Below are 20,148 nucleotides of genomic sequence, written 5' to 3'. Positions count from 1 at the left end.
GAAGAGGAGGACATTGACCAGGGAGAACAAAGTAGGAGCAGAAAGCAGAGCAGCTGATTTGGAAGAGGAAGGATATCAGAGTGGCACTCAGAGGGCGCGGGAATAATTTGTGGCATACCTGCCAAAAGATCGTCTACCACTGTACTAGAATATGCTAGCTAATTTAAAATATTAAAATTTAGTTTTAAAATTAACTTTTCATCTGAGCCAAGGCAAGCTGGAGAAACCCAAGGCAATGTGATGCATGCATTGTTTGGAGATGAGGCAGAAGGTGCAAGTTACTTCAACTTGGACAGTGTCCTACACTTGGCTCTCAGATATCATCCTTTATATCTGTATGATGTTATAATATCTTTATTTGATATTGTCCCAGAGAGATAAATTTACAAAGGCCCAATTGAAGGAGAAACACAAAGTAAAGGACTTGTTATCGTGAATAGTGCAGGGACTTATTCCACTCTCACATTCCAGAGAAGGGTTCCTGGGGTGGCCCAGACCTTGCGTTCTGACCCACTTGTCTCCTACATTAGCCAGCCAAGACTCAGAATTTATTTTTGTAACCCAGGACATTTTGTAAGATTTGAGCTTGCATAACTCAGCAATCCTGAATTTACTAGGCTGTATCCTCCACTGATACATATGCCTTGAGCCAACGGTCTGATATAACTTAATGAGGTTATATCAGACCGGCTTCTGAGCCAATGATTTCTAAACACCAAAAGCAACAACATCTCTCTTACAAAACTACCGATTTAGATGTTTTCAACAAAAACCTTAATGTTCTGATTTGAAGAAATTATTTTAAAAAGGTCAATATCTAAATGAAACCATAGGTCAATTCCACAATGCTTTCTTGACTTTCTTGACTTTATGTTTTCAAGTGTTACTGCATATGCTGTTGACAGATATAACACATTGTTTTTTAAACTTGGGGATTATCCAAGGATTCTGTAATCCAGTCACCTTTCCCTCACATTAAATATTTTCCTCTTCCATATGTTTTCCTTAGTAAAGGTTAAAGCTGAAAGCTTTTGTTTTTGTTCTGTTTTTTTCATTTCTACCTAAGAGAACTCTTACAATCTCTGCTCCCTCCTATGCCTGAGGAAGGGTGTGTGCACCCAAAAGCTTGAAAATAAATACAATAATTTGTTTGCAAATATCTAGTTAGTCTAATAAAGGATGTCACCTCTTCCATGAGTTTTGATTCCTTTTGCCTCTAGACCAATACGGCTACAACCTGGATACCTAAGCACATAATGGCTTTCAAATGTACATAAGTGAGTAGAAACTTGCCATGTGGAATACAGCTTTATATACATTCTAATGACATGTATATGGAACTGCTCATTATCAGTTTCGAGACAAAAACTGCTCCCCTTACACGTTCAGTTCCATTGAAACCAAAGTGATGACCAATGGGAAGCAACAAGTATTTGGCCTTTGGCCTGTAATCTCCAAACAATGTAAAAAGACAGGATGGCTTAGCCAACCAACTCCTTACGAAGGGAGAACAGCAGCAAACATGCACCCTAATGCTACCACATTTCCTCAGACAGCTCATTATCCTCAGACAGCTCCACAAGTCTAAGAACCCCCACCTGCCCTGTTACAGGTAAGTAATGTCCTAAAGTTCCTGCTTATGAGTCTAGGAAACTGGCGGCTATCTTCGTTCATTCACTCTCCTGCCACGCCTTTGAGGGGAGAATATATGGATATTAGGGCTGTGCAAAATGGCAGCATTCCATTTCGACCAGCATTTCAATGTTTCAACGGAACAGCATTTCATTTCAATTTTTGTTTTGATTCAAAATAGTTGTTCCATTTTGTTCCGTTGAAACAGGGTCGCAACGGTGAAACTGTTTTGAAGTTTTGCCCATAGGATATAACAGGGAAGGACAAAACAGCCTATAACTTTGTCATTTCTGGACTGATTTAAGTGAAACTTGCAGGCATGGTAGCCCCTTCTGAGGGCATGAAGCCTGCCAAGTTTCAGGGAGATAGGTGCAGGGGGTCACTAAAGTTTTGAAAACAAAATTTGTGTCACGTGTACGTGTTAAGCCACAGTGGGGTCAAAACTGCATTCATGCTAGCCCCTGCTGAGGCCACAAAGCCTGCCAAGTTTCAAGGAGATAGGTGCAGGGTGCCTGCAGTTTTGACACTGCTGTGGCTTAACACATACACATGACACGAGTTTTTCTTTCAAGAATTTGGGGTGCAGTTTCCTCAAACCCCTTATACCTATCTCCTTGAACCTTGGCAGGCTTTGTGGCCTGAGCAGGAGCTAGCATGCCTGCAGTTTTGACCCCGCTATGGTTTAACACACCCATGTGACACTAGTTTTTCTCTCAAAATTTTAAAGTGCAGTTTCCCTGAACTCCCTGCATATACCTCCTTGAAACATGGCAGGCTTCATGCTCTCAGAAGAGGCTACCATTCCTACAAGTTTCATCCAAATCACAGCAGGAATGACAAAATTATAAGCTGTTTTGTCTGTTCCCATGGTAGCCTATGGGTGAAATGTCAAAACAGTGGCAAAATGTTTCGACTTGCCATGTTTTGTTTCAAGGCTGTTTCATTTTAATTTTGCTGCTTTGACCTTAAAACAGGTTGAAACAGCGTTGAAACAAAACTGGCGGTGAAATTTGCACAGCCCTAATGGATATATCAATAAACAAACAGAAGATAATTGCAGCTCATACAGCCAGATTTATATGATGTTCCTTAATATGCCTTACAGAAACTACCCAGTGTGGTCACACATGGAGTCATAATCAACAAAGTCTATAATTCACAGTCCTTATGACCGGTGACCTGATAATAGCATCTGTCATGTTACTATTTCTTCTTCTCTCTATTCTTTAGATTTCAATTCGTAGTTCACGAGACCCGTGTCCACCCATCTCCTGGAACTTTCTCACCTCTCGCTTCCTTGGGTAAGTTACCTCCATGTCTCTGGGTGCACGCTGCCCATTCTCACAAGTCACTGCCATGTTCCCATGCCTCCACACAGGCTGCCTCAACCTTCTCGGTCTCTCTCTCTCCCATTCTGGCCCCTTCCGGGGGTAGAGGGTTGTGGGTGGTGATCTTTCAATGCTTCCTCCTTGCTTCTGTTCCGGTCAACAATTAGAGTCTTCTTTCAGGTGTGTGAATCTCCCGCCGTGAGACGCCATTTGATGACATCACTGTCATGTGACAGTGTAAAACTGTCATGTGAAACTTACCCTGCATCTCTGACTCCTGGTAAGTTTTAGTCGTATTATCTCTCATAACAGGGTTGTTTGTCTCCCTATTACATGCCCCATGAAATACAGTCAGCCTACAGCATGCAGGTTAAGATTGTGATGGAGATTGCTGGTCCATAAACCTTGCTGCATGTGAAAGCTGTTGATGCACAGCACATTCCAGAATCAGGTCCTAATTTCTCAGCCTGAGCAGGACGTGATCACTGTATCATTAATATTTCATCTCTTTCATTTTGAGGAGGGAATTTGTTTTGTTTTTCTACATAAATCTATGGGAAAGAGAGCCAGGAAAGAATGGTGCATGTAGATACAGACTCAAAACATCAGGGGCTACCTGAGGGGAAGACTGTATCTTCATCTGCAACAGCCTCATAGCAGAACAAGTAACCCCTTCTTCTCTCCACCCTTCCATGTGCTACAGAAATGCTCAACTCTCAGTCCTGGCTGCTGTTGGCATGCTGCTGTCAGCAACAGTGTTCAGGTAATGGAGGGGCTGCACTCCAGGCACTCCCAGGGAGAGAAGGCTGGAATTAGAAGCAGTAATGGATTCATTTTCCATGAATGTGGCCTGTGCAGAGTAAGAACATGCAACAGTGCAAATTACTCCCACATTGCTTATGTGCAGAAGTCCTTCTGAAGAACAGTGCTTACTGATGCTTCATTAGGGACAACAACTTCCTTGACCATCCTGTATGAACTGTATGATCCTGTATGTACTGTAAGAATGATCTTCTTCGTTAAAGAAGGTTGCATGAGCAAAGCAAGAGAAAGGGGAAGAGAGGGCCAATTCTCATATGCTTATCAAAGTCAAAGTGCAAGTACAGCATCAGTTATAGCCGGCTTTCACTGACTGCCAACAATGTAATTCATATGCTCCAAGAACAAATTACTGTATGTACAATGGACAGGAGTATTACAGGACCACATACTGTTGAAAGCAATAGAGATCAGATGGGTTATTCTAACTCTCCATGTTTAAGTATGGGGTTGGGTGAGGGCTCCACAGTAACAGGCATTTCTCTGTGGAACTCCTTTCCTATTAAGCAGTACAGTTTCTCTAAAGTTATTTTCAGAGGGGCTCTTTCTGTTCAGGTCAGCTTATTCCACATGTTTTCTCTACCCTTTTCTTCAAATCAGCCTTGAGGACCACTGGGCACAGTCTGTGGTCACTTAATGTATTAATATCTGTATAGCACTTGAATGATTTTAAATATTGGCACTTCATATATTATTTACATAAAACAACTGCAGAACTAATTATTTTCTATTTTAACTTTGGCAAGTGCTATTACACTGGAAACAATGCTTTTAAAATGAAGCTTGTAATAATTTGTTATGACAAATTTATGAACCTATAATATTTCACTTCTAGCAAACACAAAGACATTTGTAGGCAGTTTTAGGTAGGCTGGAAAATGTTGCTTAATGATCCATTAAACACCGTATGGTGTTATTTTTAAATGGCATCACTTCAATGAGTGCCCCTTTGATGTAATGACTTCTTTGGCTTTCTCTTTAATATTCTTTCATATTTTCTGAACCAGCTGATAACTAGCTATGCTTTGCATTGGCTTTTGAGTAAAAAATTAAGTGTATGCAAACAGCTTTAATTTTGTAGGGATCTGCTTTTTGCCCTAAGGATTATAGTAGTTGGGCAAAAAGCCTACTGCTTTTTACCCAACTTTGAGAAACCTCCCTCCTTTAAAAAGACAAGCTGCATCATTACTGAAATACTCTAATGATTCATACATTTAACTATCATTCAAAACTTGTCCATGTATCTTCTCTTGTCCCAAATTGTCATTATGTGGCAGTTGTTTCTACAATGTATCATTTTGTTTGGCTTTTTGGGGAAAGAAGATGTGAAGCTGGATCCAGCTTTTCCATACACAAAACATCCTCAGGGCATAAACTGCTGCTGAACAGGAGCAGGTGGCAGGAAAAGAAAATGCATCTTTGATACAGGTGACATTTTTATGTGGGAATTGAAACCTGCAGATCTCATGAAGAACATGCAAGTACCATGGTGCAGTGATCCTCAGACACCATATATGCAGAGATGTAACAAATTCCTCATAACAAAATACATATCCGAGACAAAGTGTTCACATCACCAGGCAGCTTCAACTGACTGCCAGTTTTACCAAGCCAAGGACCAAGAGTTAGCGACATTGTCATTAGCACAATTCCCTCTAGAATCTGCCAAGAAAAATGCTGCCAGACATCTGAGTCCTGCCATGGAGCAGCCATGCTCTGTGTGTATCCATGGTTATTGACTCTGCTAGTGCTGCAGATGGGAAAAGAGCTGAAAGAGTAATTCTTTTCTGAAGTGTAATCATATTCAAAATGGAGTATTTATATGAAAAATTATACCTATTGTAAACATCCGTTGTGCTTGAGGAGGAAGGCAAGTGGCTAAGGTTCAAGCTAATGTTTAGAAACAGTGAAATAAAACTAAAGGAATACAAATGAGAAGTCTGCAACTGGGACAGGAGAACCTGAGAGCCCATTGGTGCATTCAGCAAAGCAAAGGAATGGTTCTCACTTCAATATTAGTTAATAATAGCAAACCAAATCAGGGGTAAGCACACCCTTAACATTTGCTACTTCCATTCTCCACTGGTCACTATCAGAGAAAGGATACTGGACTAGGTGGACATTGGCCTGACCCAGTACAGCACTTATCATGTCTTGTTAGAACATGAGAACATAAGAGTGCCATATACAGGTGGCTGGTAAGGCGAGTAGGTGAGACAGTGGATGCTAAGAAACCCTCCTCCCCTCCCTGCCCCCCATTCTCTGGGTGACCCACAGTCCCAATTCCCATGATCCCATACTGCAATATCTGAGACTCTTATCTTTGTCTCTATCAAAGGCTCTGAGCCTTTGAAGAAATCATGGTTCAACCTGTTCTCCTATCAGCCAACAACAAGGAGTTAACAAGCATTCAAGAAGAAAAGTATAATAAAAATCTATGCAAATTAAGTCATGCAGGAAGCTTAGAGAAGAATCCTGACTCCAAAATAGAGACATAGTTGGACAAATGTGTATAATAAGGTACTTTTCCATTCCATGAAAAACACTGCTGTGCAATGGTGCACAATATTAAAAAGGTACCTCAGCTAATGCAATTAGTATGGAACTTTTCATTCTACTTCAATAAGGGCTGCAAAGTTCAAGACAGCTTGGAAAGTTCTGTTTGCAAACTAAGTGTCCTGAAAAGCAGAAAAGATCAGATGAAACCATTAACTACTGTACATGCTGACTTTAGCAGCACTGCAGCCTGCAGTTTATTGCTTTGTCTCTGATCAAGTGCATTGCAATCAATGAGAATTATTATAAAGGAGTCAAGAGATAATTTTGCAAGAACGTCAAAAATGCAAAATTTGGGAAAGATGGACGTGTTAGCGATGGCTGTATTGATTTTGAAAGGGTTTGTAAATTACCCAGTGATACCACCCAGTTTTAAGGTTGATTTCATATCTGCTTTAAGCAAGGACCTCTCTAATGTTATACACAACATTTCTTTAGTACTTGCTGTATTTCATTCTGCAAGCAGTCCAATTTTTAACTTTGAGCCTGCTTGAATGGTTGTTTTTGAAAGTGAGAGTTAAGGTTGTGCATTACGTCCTTCTCATGTCCTTGTGACAAGGTATTTAGCAGAATCTGCAGATTCACTGGAATCACACAGGGTTGTGCTGTGAACGCTTCTGCTATGGCCTCCAACTTGTACCCTCTGGGCTGTTAACCCATAGTTAACCTTAGCTCCTGTACGACCCCAGCCCCATGTATTACTAATACAACCCAACTTGTTTTAAAGCCTTTCCTGATTTCTCAGCCACTACGGAACAGTACTTTAAGGAATAATCCGCCAAGCGCCCTCACAGCAACTATGTGAGTGGAACTAAACAGTGACTAGGCCCCAGAATGAGCTCTCAGAGAAAATAGAAAGGATGGAGACACACACTCACACACACACCATTAGGAGCATATTTCACCATTAGGAGAACAACTGCTCTCTCTCCGACCTCACTGACCTTGTGCTCAAGGGAAATCTACTCAACACCTTCAAAAGGCAAACTTGGGAACAAATATCCCTAAGCTGCCTGGACACTACGAACCAAGGACTAAGCAATGTTATTAGTTTTATGGCACATTATATTTTACTTAAGTCCTGAATTCTTTCCACACAGGGAGGGTGCAAGTGACCCTCTTCCCTTTTAATAGGCTTTGATCTCCCTGCAATCAGCTACTTTTCTGCTGCTAATTCTGTGTCTGACAATTTTTCTCAGCCCCTTCCCTATGCTATGCTTCATTATGCTTTGCCCGGCTTCCTGGAAGAACGTCTTGCACGTGAAAGCTTGTTTAACTTAATCCCAACTACATTTGGCCCAATAAAAGATTTCACCAGAAGACATCCTTTGCTCTCACATTAAGGAATATAGTCACAGTGTAAAATGCTTTCTCACTTGACATTATTACTTTGTGGAGAAATAATCCTGAGGTTAGGGAAGGCATATTCTCTGAAGTCACTGTTCATTCACCGAAGTTGGAGATTAATCTGTTTCTTGTAGGTTTCATTTTGCACGCATTTATGTCAGTATTTTCTTTAGTTTAAGTCTGCACAAATAGGGCTCAACTTTAAGCTTTGATTTCTATTTGAATTCAGTGCTAAATCATGAGCTGGCCTGAATTCAGTAATAACCAAAAATTAAGAAACCCAGACTGTGATTTGAGTTTAAAACAATATCCAGAGCAGGCAAATGTCTCGGACTTTGGATTCCAAGTAAATGTTTAATAAAACTTTAATGGTTACAGGAAATCTTGATAAAAGAATTTGTTTTCTCCTGTTTGCAGGCTAGAAATGGACATGGGGCTGCATACTGTGCTTGGCTTATGGTGGATGGCAGAATTACAATACCCAGCCCAGACATAAAAGGTAATCATTCTTCTGCTATAAAATGATTAAAGGTCTGTAGTCTGATAGCCACAATCATTTTAAAAAACAGGAGATTATAAATGGAACTGTGAAGGAAACCTCCAGGTGAAATTCAAGTTTACTCATGCATATGTGAAATATATGCATAAAACACTTATTTTTCTTAAGTATTCCTAGAAGATTTTAACATGACTACTTACCAACATTTAAAAACATTTAAAAATAATGGGAAAGAAATGCCTTGAATGTGCATTGTGGGAACCAAACTTCTCTTGCAAAGCCAAATGAATCTCTTGCATTTTCTCTTTCTAAATCTGACTACGTAGCAACTTAAACACTATATGAGAATTAAAGTTGTCATAGCTTTTTTCTATTTGGTGATGTTGCTTCATGTTCTATTTGTATTCGGTGATGTTGGGGATTTGCCCCATATTGGAATCAAAGGATTTAAGTTTGAAGTTCTCTAGAAAGTTTGCACGAATTAACCAGCACAGAGGAGTTCTAGAATGTCCGAGTCATGGATATGTAACAAAAATGACATTCCTGTTTAAGCTATGGCAATTCAAGGTTAGCTTTAAGGTAAGATTTAATTGACCTTATAGCATGGCTTCCCATCTGTCTATGCCCCACCTACGGTTAGGTCATTCAGAAATCAAACATTCTTTAATTACCTTGGTAGCATACAATTTTAAGAGAACTGCTAACTCCACCCTCCAATCCTGCCCACCCGGGCTTACGTAGATCTCATTCCCTGGATGGGTCCCAGCAAAGGTATGCACTAGCAGGTACCTGATCCACGGTAAGCCACGTGATTGTGGATTGGGTCTTGCAAACATTTTCATATGCCCACTTATTAGTGGTAACTAGTTGCCCTACTAATGCATATGTGCAGGACTGAGATCCCAGACTGTAAAATTCTTTGAGGTAGGACATTATTATTTATTTGTCTATAATTGCTATCCATGTTTTAGTGCAGTATAGACAACAATAAATAATAATAATAATACAATTATAAAATAGGGTAAGTAACAAGGTGCAGCTGGGACATTTGCTTGAGATGCTATATTTCTGACACATTATTGTTGTAAATAATTATTTAAACACTGGACATCTGGTCCCCTGCAAAGCAGTTTCCGGAGAGCATAGGAAAATGGGGATTTATCGGAAAGGTTATCACTGCTTCCTTATACTAAAGAAATGTCTATGCTACACAAGCTGAGGACCAGCATAGTACAGGAAGCTGTCACATCTCTCCCCAACAGCTTAATTCCAGCTGAGCTTTCCCTGCCCATTAGGAATTACTGGCTGACCAGCTATAACAGAATTCACCCGATAGGCACAATTTAAGACTATTGAAATGAGACCCTATTGGTCAGCTGGCTATTCCGTTGACATGTTCAATGTCTGATGGCAATTGGCTCAGAAAGCACACTGTTGGAACCAGTCAGAAACCACTAAAGTATATATATAGGTAGAATGTATATGAAACTACATTCGTTAAATGATTATATTGCTTATGTATTGATTTAAGCCTGACTGTTTTAACATTTAATATTGCATTCCATAAAGTCAGTACCCTATTAATCTGATTAACTCAGCTAGATTTTTTCAGCAGAATGATCTAATTACTGTTAGGGCAATCATTGTTACTGAATGAATTAAATTACAATTATTAAAAAATTACAGGTAGTAAAAATGTACCTTAATGGCAAAGCTGAACTGGGCTTCAAAAGCAAAATATTTTTCCTGTGCATTTAAACTATGGCTACATATCTATTAATGAGGTGCATAATAATGACTCTGGCCATTTGAAAAGCTAAAAGTATGTAATTGAACAATTATTAGTGTCATAATGCCTGAGGGCACTATTTGTCAAGAGATTTATATGATGGGCAATTATATCCACTCAACCTTGAAGGATAGAAAATTTTATCTTTTGATAGGAACAAATTACCCTTTACATTTAATTTTTAAAATTTCAAAAGTTTAGTTTCTGTATTTTTATTAGTTAGACCTTGCAAAGTAAAGACTTTTTAGAAGGCTTGTTTGGCCATTATAAACATTAATCAGTTCCTCCAGGGTACAGTAAGGGAGAATTACCACTGCCAATTCACTATCTCAATTACCCAGTGAAGAAAAAAATGGGACATTTCTTTAATTCATGTTTATTGAACAATTACATTTTGTCTCCATTAAATTTTCATAATGTATATAATAGCAGAGCTAACTGCTGGTGAGAGATGGACAAAGCTTAAAGACTGTGCAAAATTCTTCAGAATCTCTCCGTGTTTCATTAAATACTTAAAATGTCTGCCTTATTAAAAAAACCAAAAGACAGAGACAATAAGACAATCTGAGTCTTTAAAGAGCATGGTTTGAAGAAAGAGGCTACAGAAATGCAGAGGAACAAGTCCAGGGCTATTTTCTGGACTTTCCCTTTTTTACTGCAGGTAACTGGGGGCATAGAAATCTGCATATTTCTTTGCATTCTTGTGTCAATAATATCCCCCAAAGACATGGGCTTTTAACTTAATTTGGCCTCATGGTGTAAGATGCCCAGGTCCAATATATTCTGTGTTTTGAATGTGAACTCTGACTTTACTGTTAAAACAGAGAACAACTCAGCAGAACAGTAAGGGGATAGGAAACGTTAGATTCGTCGCTACAAAAAGCCATGAAGTTCTGATTGCTTTCTACTATTAGAGAGGGGCAAAGCAGCCAGAAAAAAAGGATGACTGTGGCTCTAAAACAGTGTACATGCACCCCTTTCATTAAATTTTGCAGTTTGCTATCCATTTTCTGAAATTACTTTATATTTGTTAACAGTGTTGTAACAGGGTGAGTTGTAACTAGCAACTACATGCCTAATCCAGATAGCAATGTCAGCAGGTTGCTTACTGACACATAGTAGGCTTCACCAGGAAATGAAATTGTTATAATCGGGACAATGGATCCCCAGTGTAAAGATGATGATCCATGGGCAGCAATATTGTGCAAACAACCTGCTGTAGACAGCATCATACTATGCCCTCTCTGCTAACCTCAGGTTCCGATTTTTTAACGTCCTGTAGCCACAAGCAAATCTGAAGGCCTGACAATTTCTCTACAAGCTAATGGCTGGAGGGGTGGGGGGAGGGTCCAATAATTTAGACTATACTAACTATACTGTGGTTGTATGGAGTGGTTGCAACCATCAACCACATTCTCAAAGAGAGCCAGCCCAAAACATACTTAGGCACCCAAACAAATAATTTTCAGAAGTGATCAGCAACCAGAGTCTCCCATTAATTTTGGCCAAAATCCCAACGTGGAAGAATTTGCAAGCTAGGATAAATAATTAGGATTTGGAGCAGACAGGATCAGGGTTACTGATGATTAAAAAAATGTATTTTGTCTTGGATACTTTTAGAACAATCAATTTTTACAGTATATTTATTTGTTGCTAAATAACAAAAGTCGTTCATGGCTGCTCTACCGGAAAAAAAAAATCTGAAATTAGTTAAAACATCCAAGGATTTATAGAATGCATAATACAGAGCCCAGCTGTGTACACACACTCAATATACACTACTTAAACTGTGCAAAATAGCTTTATAATTGACCAAAAACAGGACAGTTATCACCTGCGTGACCTTTCATAGTAAGTAAACATTCTCCTATAGGCCAAGAGGTACATAGATACTATTGACATCAACTTTAAAAGTGAGTGTACTTATATTTAAGGTTGGATTCGGTTTCTGTTATAAATGATCCACATTTTTCACTAACACATTATGATTATAGAAATGTAAATGTCCTCTCTTCTCCTGTGATTCATTCCTTTCACCACTTCTGCTTCTGTCTGTTAAACTGTTATTGTTTTTTTTTCTTGTCAAGTTCAACAAATTACCTACTGAAAAGCTAGCTACAACTTAATTAAAATACACATTATTAATGTCATGTTTATATAGAAACTCTCTGGTGAAATAAGTAGCCTCTAGCTTTTGAAGTAATCACAATTAAGCCTGTCAATATACACTAACCACTGAAGTATAGGAAGAAGAAAACAAGACTAAGTAAAGCAATTTGGCTTGCTGCAACCAATTCCATATAAAATAGTGTTTCATCATGTATTAGAGCTGGAAAATCAACCATAAATTAATTACCTGAAACTGTCAATTGTGCATCATAGAGTAAAATTGAAAATTCCAGATAAATTAAAGCTACTTTGGTCAGAAGGGGTGAAGATCCTGACTCGACTAAATGAAATGGGAACTTTCCTATTGATTTAAATGGGGCCAGAATTTCACCTAATGTTCCTTGCAGGAACAGAAGAGGTTTGCCTGAAAAAAAATGTGTGTGTTGCAATGAAGCCTCCAAAGCTTTAAATGTAATCTTTCATCTAAAAGGTTTGAGGTGGGGTTTTATTTTTATTTGATTTTACATTATTGTATTTGATCTCCTAGCTGTTACCAGTGCTTCTGTTACTTTGGTCATCAGAGCGAGTATAACTAGAGTAACTGGTACCTAGCTTTTCTCCCTGGATACTGAACATATCAGTGTACTTAAGAATATCATCTGAGTCTCCTTAAGGTTATTATGAATTGTTCCAATCAACCCAGTCAATTAGTTTTTCTATACAGTAGGACTAAACCTTGAAGAATATCCATGCTCCCTGCATAGCACTCTCTCTTGCATCATAAAGATTAATCTGCCAGTTATATTTCCCTGTTTTAAGTAAACAGGAATATTTTTAGTTTTGGGATTTTTTTAATGCACAATGTTAATGCTAAAGAGACAGTCATATCATCTCCAAATATATCAAATTACCATCAAATAAAAATGTATATGATTTAATTTTAAGTGATGCTTATTACCCACAATATCTCTGATTATTAAACTTGAAGGAAGAACCAGAAGAACTTGAACCAGTCCTTTCTCCCTGTTTTCTTTCTTTCCTGTATGAATCAAGTTCAACACAACGCTATTAAGAAGGCAGGGGAAAAGTGTGCATAGATGGACAGGCAGCAGAGACAGTGGTGGATTCCATATTAGAAATATTAGCCGTGGTCTCAGACTAACCACCATCACTTACTGAAAAATACTAGAGTAGCTGAGGAAGGCCTTATCAAGATCACTCAAAGTGATGCAATACTACTCACAGGAGACTGGTTATAGTTAAAAATTCTGCTTGTTCATATTCTTTTGAAAGGATAAGCTGAGCAAACATTTTGGATGACTTGTACCCCGCACATTTTATAACTTGCAAACTGACCATGTATTTTTTCCCAGAGTGCACAGAGCACCACCATGTGCTGACCCCAGAATGGCCCTGTGGGAAGGAGGGGCAGGGTCAGGTGGCTGCTCCGTACCTCCCAGCCCCTGCAAATAATATTTTCTAGTGCCGCTTATGCTTGTATGTCTTTGTAAAAATGTTGACAATTGCTTGAATGTCTGCTTCTGAGTAAGCGAACACTACAGCAACATCAACGTACTGGGGCTCAATGATTGAGGCTGGGGTGGTCTTGGTTTTGGTTCAGAGTCGGCTGAGGTTAAACAGCTTACAGTTGAGATGTCATTTACTAGGCTTATAAATACCTTTCATAACGTGAACAAGACAGCTTGCCATTTTATAATCAATGAAAAATACAAGATAATCACTAAGAGGAAAGGGAAGATTATCAAAACAGCAGTGTGAAAAGTTGCTGCTTAACATGCTTTAATTCTATGTTTTATCTTTATAATAAAACACAGCCTAGGAATTACAGAGAAACGTGAAAACAAATTTATTTGCTGGGTGAGAGAAACAGAAATAAAAGAAATTTAAAATACTGCATATAAGCACATTAAAATTATGCTTCTATTATTACTAGTGCTACGATTAGGGCTTTCTGGCCAAGAACAGAGGCCAGATGCAGAAGTTACACTTATTGCAGGGTAACAGTGCAGAAAGCACTCTATGGCCATAACCAGGTGGCCAGAACACATCGAGTGCTGTAAAGATGGTGGATCCCACTCTAAGATACCCCTGGATGGATGTGGTACCAGACTGCAACGCTGTATATTAGAGCACTATAACAAACATTTATTCTGGATCCCATCATGACTCACATTAGGTCACATACCACTGGCAACCCATGAGGCTTTGTGGCACCCCACTTACCACCCCCTCCTACCATGGCAGTGCTCTATCCTCAGCCAGAGCTTGTGTGGTTTCCCCAAGCATTGGCCTATCCCTGCTCCTGTGTTCTCAGTGACCTGAGGCAACAAAGCTCCTCTTCCTAACCCTACTTGTTCCCTCTGCTTACCTACGAGTCACTGTCTCATTCAGTTTGTGGATTTCATCTGCCCTGTCTGGGCATTTGTAAAGATTGCAGCCTTCAATTAAGTGTTGTGCTGTTTTTTGGACACTGCATTTAAACAGGGGGCTATCCAAGATGTTCATCTTGTGCAGTGTTGTTTTGAAGTGTCCATACCCAGATCTCAGTCTGTTCAGCTTGACCCATACTTTTTGTCTAGGTTGTGCCTAGTGGGGGAATTGCTTGGTGTTCTTATAAAATGCTATAGGAATACATTTCAGACCAGACTACTCTGAATGATCATTTCATTTTCATTTACCACCCCCCTTATCTAAATTTAGCACAGCACACAAGGGCACAGTACCCAGATTATTGGGCTCTCCATCGGCTCAGAAACCTGGCAGCGGGGGAGCGGTTAGGGTCTGTCTTGTTACATCACTTGGCCTGATGCCCTAGAGCACAGGGAGCACACCTGTGTGTGTGTAAGTTGTGCAGCTTTTTAGGAGTCTCTGCACACTGTTAAGTACAGAGTTGAGATTTTTAGCGTGACAACTTCTGGATCATACAGAAGCACAGTTGCCTGCTGGGGCATGTACCATTGCAGGCACAGTGGTTCTGAGCACTTTGAAGTTAGCACACCATGTCATGGTAGCTAAATTCTGGTGAAATGAGTATCAAATGGGATCCTCAGTGTGGGTGTTTGGAATGGACAGATTGGCAATTGTTTGCACCTGCATAGCTGCAATACTTGAATGAGCCACCCAGAGCCAGGACTGCATTGTGAATATTCTATTCCAGAAAAAGGTCTCCAGATGGCTACCAGATGTCTGAGGGAGGCCACCTGCACCACTAGAGAGCTGAGAGTCACAGCACCAGGCTAAGGAGTTTAAGGGTCAAAGACTGCTTGGGAACCAGGTACAACATCACTAACAGGTCCAGAGAGGTCTTGCTCCTCCTCTGTGCGGCGCTGGTCAGGCTGCAGCTGGAGTACTGTGTCCAGTTCTGGGCGCCGCACTTCAAGAAGGACGTGGAGAACCTGGAGAGGGTCCAGAGGAGGCCACTCGTATGGCTGAAGGCCTCCCTGGCCAGCCCTATGAGGAGAGGCTGAGGGACCTGAATCTCTTCAGTCTCCACAGGGAGACTGAGGGGGGATCTTGTGGCTGCCTACAACTTTATCAGGGGCCACCAGCAGGGACTCAGGGAAAGTCTGTTCACCAGGGCCCCCCTTGGAGTCACCAGGAACAATGGCCACAAGCTGAGGGAGGATAGGTTTAAGTTAGATATTAGGAAGAACTACTTCACGGTAAGGGTGGCCAGAGCCTGGAATAGGCTTCCCAGAGAGGTGGTGCTCTCAGCTTCCCTGGAGATCTTCAAGAGGAGACTGGATAGGCACCTGGCTGGGGTCTTATGACCCCTGCCACCCCCAGTGCTCCTTCCTGCCCATGGCAGGGGGTCGGACTAGATGAGCTGTCTAGGTCCCTTCCGACTCATTGACTCTATGAGCATCTCAGACTGGTGTCAGTGCCATGGGGAATGGCAGCCATTAGGAGACTGTTGGCCTCCTGGGCAGGAGTGTTGGAGCAGGTTGTTACCCACCTCCCCACAGCTTGGAGAATCTCAGTCTAGGGACTCCTTCCTGAGTGACATGCCTGAGAGTCCCATGGGGGGTGGTGGCCATGGGGGAATACTCCACACTGTGAAAGCCATTTTCATGGAGCATGCTGGATGGTATGCAAGAGCCCCTCCTACATGCTGGGCTTGGGCTTGGGCTTGGGCTTGGGCTTGGGCTTGGGCTTGGGCTTGGGCTTGGGCTTGGGCTTGGGCTTGGGCTGTGCAGGCAGGCTCTGAGCCCCTCTTCCCCTTACCCATCCCCACAAGGACTAACATGTTCTGAAAGCTTCCAGAGTAAAGCTCACAAGTTAGAGTGGTTCCACCTTGAGCTTCTTGAATGCCTGTACTTAGGCTAAGATGCTAGAAAAAAGAATTTTAAAATAGCAAGTAAACAATACGGGATTTATTTTACATGTTTAACATTTTGTATTGGCTAAATATAGGACAGACACAATTAAAATGAAAAGAAATTCATGATGGGAGGTATCGTAAAAGAGATGAAAACCCAAGCCATTGTAAAATTAGGGTTTAGGGTATATGATGCATCTTATTATGGCATGCTTTTTAGATAAAAAAATTAATAAACCAAAAGGTGAGGTTAAATATTTAAGATAAAATAAAATAAAGCTCCCACAATCCACCAGGTTATATAAAAATGGCTTACAACTTCTTTCTGGTTACGGACAGAGATTTCACTGCTAATTACTAAAAGCTACCTTTACATAATGAAGCAAAAATTAAAGCTTGCTTTTCTATCCTTCATTAGCAATTCCATTGCACCAAAAGGTACATCTCTTTTAAAAATAAATAAATAAATAAATAAAACCTCAATATATTTTCCATGCAAGTCATGCCATCATCAAATGTAACAAAACATATTTCTCAAGAACATGCAAAAAAAATATCCAAAGGCCCTTTCCAATAAGCTGCTTTTGATTATTGTAGTAGCCACTTAGGAAAAGTCTAACTAAAATCTTAATAAGTGCCAAGAACAAAAAAACTCCTTCATCTGTAAAAGCTGGTATGTACTAAAGCCTTGCATTCCCCAAACACCAATCCCGTACAACTTAGAGGGAATCCTCAAAAACAACTTTAGGGATCTCTCTGTCACTGCCTGGTTCCAAGTACCATATATTAAATGGAAAGTTACAGCTTTAAAGCTTCATATCATTGCTATGATTAGAGGAAAGGTTGGAAAGCTTTTAGGAGAAATCAAGTCACTTGCAGTGTTTGATGAAGTGTTCTTTTCAAATACATCTTGTAAGAAGGCAAATCTCAATATTTTTAGGCTTCTAAAAAACTGCATTTACCAACTACATTTTACCTCATCAGGAGAACTGAAGAGATTATTCATCTTAAATAATATATGAAAGATGAGAGATTCAGCTTTCTAGATATATGTATTAGTTTCTTAGGAAGCCAGAATTACATTATTTTTGTTTTCTGAAAATATTTATGTCCCTCTCTCATAATAAATGAGCAACAAATATTGCTTTCAAACTAAAATATTATCCTAATATTTCCTAGTGGGAAGACAGGAAAATTATAAGCATTACAGTATTTCAGCTTGAGGAGTGACTTGACTGAAATAATGGTTGAGAAGAGAAGCTGTCCTCATCTGTCTAACCTATCATCAAATAGATCATTTCTATTTTTTGTATTAAAATTCTTGGCTATCTACCATAATAAAGGCTTACCCTGGACAAATTAAATATATTCAGAATTAATAAGCCCCAGCTTCTGATGAGAAAAAGGAAGTAAAAGTAATATTATTACAGATGTAGGCAGATAGTGTTTACACATATAACACACACACAAAGCTAATATACAAAACATAAGAGCAATATTCACCAAAATCTCTACTAGTATGTGTGTTTCACTGACAGTCCAGGCTCTGGTAACAACAGTGAAAACATGTTTAAGTGGAATAAATTGGTTTGCCTGGAGTAATGACTGAAAACAGAGAGTGGGCTGATCCAAACTGTTAAAGGCCTCAACCTGCAAGTCGTGAATCCTGAACACTTAGCAGGGACATTCACCTTCTGGCAGCAGCAAAGGTGTTAAACCACTCCTCTGACACTTCAACAATGAAAGCATTCCTTCAACAGGAAAACAAAAATAAATAACTATTCACTAGATTTACTGTATTCAGGTGAAAGCCTGGTGGTTACAGATGGCAAAGTTCAAATAAGGAGAAGAGTATTAATTCCTTGGTAAATCAACTGAGGTATACAAGGAATGCAGAATTCAGATCTAAAACATGAAATTCCCTTTGTTTCTTTCACAAACACAGTATGTTTTGGTTTATACCGAAGGGGAGGATTAAGATCCAAAATATCTGAGCTGTAATATCTAGCAGCTATCCTCAGGACAAGCAAACACCCTTCACAGAATGCAAATGCAACTTCTGAAACACATTCTCCTGCCAGTACTGTTTTAAGCAAAGGAACACTGTTTTTGACCACATAAGTGCATATTACACATTCCTACATAACAAACTTTCTAAAGATTTCTAAGGAAATTGAAATACATCTGTGAAAGCAAAAATCAAAACCAAATAAACTATGGAAATCATGACAGAGACAAATCTCCCTGTATTAGGAATTAGGAGGAGACCCTCAGAAGGGGCAAAATAGCCTGTAATGACTAAGGATAGGCAGTCAAAAAGTGCATCGTTGAATCAATTCAATCTTCACAGGTTAGTCTAAGGTGTGTAGATTGAATGGATAAGCAAGTGAACAGACATTCACTTTTGATTCAGAAAATGCAGCCATATGCCTGCAGTGGCCCAGGCCAGAAGCTGGGGGGGTGCCAGAGGATGCCTTCCTGCTCGGCTGGAGGAGACAGCTTGACCTACCCACCCTGCTGGGGGGAGGGGAATTATGGGGGCAGTGCAAAGCACCCTGGGATGCTGGGGGACTGAGGGTCAACTTGAATCTGGAGAGGAGCTGAGACAGAAGTTCAATAAACCGATTTAACCTAAATGAGTTAAGTCTGATACTACATCCACCCAGGCTCATCTTAAACCAGTTTTGGCCATTTTGAAAGTGGCTTATGTGCACTCAACTTATGTAGTGTTACAGATTTGAACCAGTTTCCAATCATTTATAGCACTTTATGTATAATTTCTGTCCCTAGTCAATTTGTTTACTACATTGTTTCTAATGATTAGTTGTATGATGGCAGCATCTAGATGCAATTACATACTGTGTTAGGCAAGGAGATAACCTCGCCCAATTTTCCTTTTGCAAAAAAATTACAAATCAGTTAATATAGTCTATGTACCTAAATTGTAACTGACACCATCTAACAATCTGGCCCTTGATGTTTACAATTACCTTCTTATATTTTAATTCTAAAAATATGAACCAGGGGCCAAAGTGGGCAGGATAATCTGATGGGGAGAGGGCTGAGAAGGTGCTGAGAAAGGCAAGTCTCTCTCCCAAGAACCTTTCAGGCTTCCATTCGCAGACCAACTTCATAAAGGCTCATTGCCCATGATAAAAAATCTCTGACAGAATTCAAATTACTGTGCGTCAGTGCCATTTACATTTACTCATCCTGGTGGCCCTCACTAGGAATCCAGCCCATACAGCTCATGTATTTTTCCCTGACATTTACAACTTTTGAGGAGAGTTTCCCCAAGTGTGAAATTATATGCCATTGAATGCAGAAACATATGGTTACTGGTGAGCACGCATGGGGAAGAGGAATTATGAGGTACAACATATTCTAAAAAACACCAGCATGTTTTAAGACCTAGTATTTAGAAGTCCTTAATAGTAAGCTTTCAAGTACCCCCAAACCCTCCTTCTGAACTCCTCTATCTGTAGGATATTAACCTCTAAATAAATTGGTTGCTCCAATCAAATGACAGGAAGCAAGCTGAAAATAAGAAACACACTGGAAATTTACCTGTGCAAATGTAACTGTGGTATTGCTAACCACAGTTACACTTGCATAGATCTACAGCTGGATTCAACACTGCACCTATTAGACAATCTGAGCCTGGACAAAGTGAATGAGACACTTTGCCATAATGCTCTGGAAGTATTTCACACCTGCTTTTCCCCAAGTG

Source organism: Gavialis gangeticus, unplaced genomic scaffold (assembly GCF_001723915.1).
Source record: "Gavialis gangeticus isolate Ggan-Ray unplaced genomic scaffold, GavGan_comp1, whole genome shotgun sequence".
Taxonomy (NCBI): domain Eukaryota; kingdom Metazoa; phylum Chordata; order Crocodylia; family Gavialidae; genus Gavialis; species Gavialis gangeticus.
Note: the sequence above shows the minus strand (reverse complement) of the source record.